Source organism: Prionailurus bengalensis, chromosome C2 (assembly GCF_016509475.1).
Source record: "Prionailurus bengalensis isolate Pbe53 chromosome C2, Fcat_Pben_1.1_paternal_pri, whole genome shotgun sequence".
NCBI lineage: Eukaryota > Metazoa > Chordata > Mammalia > Carnivora > Felidae > Prionailurus > Prionailurus bengalensis.
The window spans coordinates 127,828,409-127,833,682 of NC_057350.1; positions in this window are offsets into that span (position 1 = coordinate 127,828,409).

The following is a 5,274-nucleotide window of genomic DNA, read 5'->3' on the forward strand; positions in this document are numbered from 1 at the left end:
TAAGACCCAAAAATCATAAAACTCCTAGGAAAAAAACATAAGCAGTAAGCTTTTGGCATAGGCCTTGGCGATGATTTTTTGATTTGATGCCAAATGTAAAGGCAACTAAAGCAAAAGTAAGTGGAACTACATCAAACTAAAAGTCTTCTGTGTGGCAAAGGACATCAACAAAATGAAAAAGCAACCCACTAAGTGGGAGAAAATATTTGCAAATCATATATCTAATAAAAGGCTAATATTCAAAATATATCAAGAATTCATACAATTCAATAAAAAAAAATCAATTTTATTTAAAAATGGGCAGAACCAGGTCACCTGGGTGGCTCAGTCAGTTGAGCATCCAACTCTTGATTTCAGCTCAGATCATGGTCCCAGGGTCATGGGATGGGGTCCCATGTCCAGCTCCATGCTGGGATTTCATCTACCCCTTTTTCTCTCTCCCTCCCTCTCTCTCTCAAATAAATAATTTAAAAATTGCCAAAAACATAAAATAAAAATAAAAATGGGCAGAAGATTTGAACAGACATTTTTCCAAAGAAGACAAACAGATAACTAAAAGGTATAAGAAAAGATGCTCAACATCACTAATTATCAGGGAAATGCAAATCAAAATCATAATGAGGTATCATCTCACACCTGTTAAAATGGTTAATTTCAAAAATATAAGAGGTAACAAGTGTTGGTAAGGATGGGAAATACCCTTGTGTACTGATGGTGGGAGGGTAATTTGGTGCAGCCACTATGGAAAACAGTATGGATAATCCTCAAAAAAAATAAAAAAAAATGATCTACCATATGATCCAGCAATTCCATGTCTGGGTATTTATCCAAAGAAAATAAAAATACTAACTCAAGAAGTCATATGCACCCCCATGTTCATTGAAGCATTATTTATAATAGCCAAGACATGGAAACAACCTAAGTGTCCACTGACAGATGAATAGCTAAAGAAGTTATGAGATATAATATCAAAATATTATTCAGCCATGAGAAAGAATGAGATCTTGCCATTTGTGACAACATGGATGGATCTTTAGGGCATAAAGTGAAATAAATTAAGCAGAGAAAGACAAATACAGTGTGATTTAACTTATATGTGAAATCTAGAAAGAAAGAAAAGAAAGAAAGAAAGAAAGAAAGAAAGAAAGAAAGAAAAAGGAAAGAATAAAACCAAGCTCATAGATACAGAGAATGGATTGGTGGTTGCCAGAGGTGGGGGGTGGGGAGTCAGTGAAATTGGCAAAGAGGGTCAAAAGGTAAAAATTTCCAGTTATAAAATAAGTAACTCATGGGGATGAAATGTACAGCATGGTGACTGTGGTTAATAATACCACATTGCATTACTGAAACTTGCTAGGAGAGTAAAGCTTAAAAATCTCATCACAAGAAAAAAATGTAACTATGTATGGTGACCAGACTTGTTATAGTGATCATTTTGCAATATATACAAATATCAAATTATTATGTTGTACCCCTGAAATTAACATAGTATGTCAGTTATACCTCAATAAAAAGTGCTCTGTAATATTTATAGTTTATTGCATGTTTTTCATATATATCAATGAATATTAAAGATCAGATGGTTTTATTTTTTTTAAAAAGATGGAGAACCATGAAAGCCTGCGTTGCAATTTAGTCAGAGTTCAAAGGTCTGAGAAAGGGAGAGCAGGAGGGTTAATGGCGTAAGCCTGCATCTGAGTCTGAAAGTATTAGAACTAGAGCATGGACGTCCTAGGGCAGGAAAAGATGCATGTCCACCACCATTCTTAAAGAGTCCATTCAGCCATCATGCTGATATGCCCTGGCTCCCTGGCCTCAGAATTCTTCAGCTTTCTCAACATGAAATGCCTTCAACTCTGTTCCACTTCAGCCACCAACACACCGGACCTTGTAATCCCTAAAAATTGCTCCACTTCTAAGAGCTGGAACCAGGCACTTTTCTCAACCACCTCCATTCCTCCTACTGTTCCCAAACCCTTTCTTCACACTGCACCTGGTCCATGCCCTCAATATAACACTTTGGTTCCCTCTGTGTAAGTATTTAAACTCTGCCTACTCTAACACTCCTGTCTCTCAAACCCTTGAATTTCCATCATGATCATCATGTGAAGGCCCAACCCTTCTTTTAGATAACTCTGACTTTAGTCAGAGACACCCTCGGTTGCTGGCAGAAGTCACAGAAATCATACCAGTTATATTAATTTCCTAGAACTGCTGCAACAAATAACCACAAAATTGGTGCCTTAAAACAACCGAAGTTTGTTCTCACAGTTCTAGAAAGAGGCCAGGAATCCAACATCAAAGGTTGGCAGGGCCACTCTCCCTTCAAAGTCTCTAGAGGAGAATACTTTCTTGCCTTTTCCAGTTTCCAGAGGTTCCTGGTGTTCCTTAACATGGGGCTGAGGAACTCCAATCTCTCGTCCATCTTCACACACCCTTCTTCCGTTTGTCTCCATGTCTGTGATCTCCCTCTCCTTTTTTTTTTTTCTGGTTAGGACACAATTCATTGGATTTAGGGCCCACCCCAAATCCAGGATGACTTTATTTTGAGATCATTAACTTGATGACATGTGCAAAACTCTATGCTGTTAAGGTCACATTCACAGGCACCAGGGATTAGGGATTTAAATATGTCTTCTTGGGGTGGGGGGACACAATTCACTACACTGCCCCTTCTCTACTTCCCCCTCTCAGTCTCCCACCTTTTTCAGACCTGTGAAGCATAGTTCTGCCCCTTAGGCCACTCTCTCCTCCACCAGTTCAGTACTTCCTTGGAGGTCTTCTCCAACCTCTGTACCTGACCCACTAGATATCCTTCACTTTCTCCAAGAATACTCTTCACCTTCCTGGCTTTTCTTGAGGTATTAGTTCACTTCCTTCTGATACCCAACAGCTTTTAATCCCACAAAAGTTGTGCACTCTTCTCTTTTTCCCACAGTTTGTCCCTACTTCTATGAGTACTTGCTTAATATGTTGCATCAAAATTGCTTGTTCACGTTTTGCTGACCTCACCCTTCCCACTCATGTTATAGTTTATAGCTATACCTGAGGTTTGGATTTATGTGTTCAGAACAGTGAAACACTGGGTACACTAGCTGCAATGGTTAAAGATATGAAAAGGGATGGAGATTCAAAGAGTCTTTGAGCTCACAAGGACAGTTCCATTATTGCCTTTCGAATATAGTGATTCTACCACCCTTGAGGATGCCCTTTCTCTTCTCAACCAAAAGAGTCTTAGTGATTCTCTACATTTCTGGATACTGGATTTTGCATTCTAGATATTGTATATTGCATTTAAGCTAAAATGAAGCCATGATACAACAAGGACTCTTCCTTTTTCTCTCACCCTCCTCCTTCCTAGCCCTCTTCCAACTACTTAAAAAGTCTAAGAGTCATGATACTAGATTAATAAATGTTTCTTATAATGAGTGCCTTTGCCTCCTAACTTCTTTTTCTTTCATAATTCCTGCTACAATTCTAAAAGTCTCTATGGATTATACTAATTTCACAATCATTTCTATTACAATAGATGATTTTAAACACTTGGTATGAATTATGCTGTTCTAAAGCAATTACAATTAACATCTAGAACTGGAAAAATTAACTAGATATGACTCTACTGGATTATGAGCTTCTTTAGAGGAAGGATTTTAGGGGCGCCTGGGTGGCTCAGTCTGTTAAGCGTCCAACTTCAGCTCAGGTCACGATCTTGCCGTCCGTGAGTTCGAGCCCCGCATCAGGCTCTGGGCTGATGGCTCAGAGCCTGGAGCCTGCTTCCGATTCTGTGTCTCCCTCTCTCTCTGCCCCTCCCCCGTTCATTCTCTGTCTCAAAAATAAATAAACGTTAAAAAAAATTTTAGAGGAAGGATTTTATAATTTATATTTCTATGTTTCCACTGCCCAATGGGTCCTGATATATGAAAGATATTCGATCACGGAATGAATTGTGTTTCTCCCTACTCCAGTTTCTCTTGAAAAATGAAATGATCTGACCCTCACCTCCATCACTAGAGGCAGCTTCTTTCTCATGGGGCTTGGGGAACCTTGTTTTCTGAAGGTGTTGTTGACATTTGAGGCACGCTTACTGAGGAACATCAAAAGTAATGAGTATCATCAAGGTATAGTTCATACCATCCAATTCCCCCCAGATTTCAACCTTATAATTAATGCACCTAAAACCACTGTTGCCAGGCCTTGCTGCCACTGCCCCTGGATTCTCAAGGCCATACCACCACTGTGAATAGTTTCTATATTGTCATGTATTTTTGCATTACTCCCACATTCATAGTTTTGACTGGGAATGCATCAGATTGTCAGAGACTAAGTAACATGCCTACACCCCAGCCTGAGAAGGATCTAACCCGTTTGGCATCAAGAATCCCATAATGGGAGACTCCTTCTAAATAAAAGGGAGTTAAGATGGAAGTAGCCAAGGGGCACCTGGGTGGCTCAGTCAGTTAAGCATCTGACTTCAGCTCAGGTCACCGTCTCGAGGTCTATGGGTTCAAGTCCTGCATTGGGCTCTGCACTGACAGCTCAGAGCCTGGAGCCTGCTTTGAATTCTGTGTCTCCCTCTTTCTCTTCCCCTCCCCTGCTCATGCTCTGTGTCTCTCAAAAATAAATAAATGTTAAAGAAAAATTTAAAGATGGGAATAGCCAAAAGAAGGACAACGATATCTGTATTCTTTAGTATAATGCTAACGACTATAACAAAACCCCAAATTTCAGTGACCTAACGTAAATAAGAGAAGCTTACTGTTCACTCATGTAACATTCCAGTGTAGGCCAGTACTGTTCACTCGTGTAACATTCCAGTGGGCAGCTTTCCTCCATGTGGGAGTTCAGGGACACAGGCTTTTCTCATCTTGTGGCCTCACCATCCCTAGAGTCCTCTGTATTCAACTGGAGATCATGAAGGATATAGGTAGAGGAAGAGTTCTGCTTCTTTTTTTTTTTTAATGTTTATTTAAAATGTTTGTTTGTTTGTTTGTTTGTTTGTTTATTTAGAAAGAGAGCAAGAAGGGGAGGGACAGAGAATCCCAGGAAGGCTCTGCACTGTCAGCACAGAGCCCAGTGCAGGGCTTGAACTCACGAACCACAAGATCATGACCTAAGCCCAAATCAGGAGTGAAATGCTTAGTCAACTGAGCCACCCAGCACCCAGGAAGAGGTCTGCTTCTTAAACACCCTAGCTACCACTTGATATAGGGTCAAGCTTGGGAATGTAGTCCCTTGCTGGCCAGCCACTTTCCAGCAACAACTCCACACTATAGA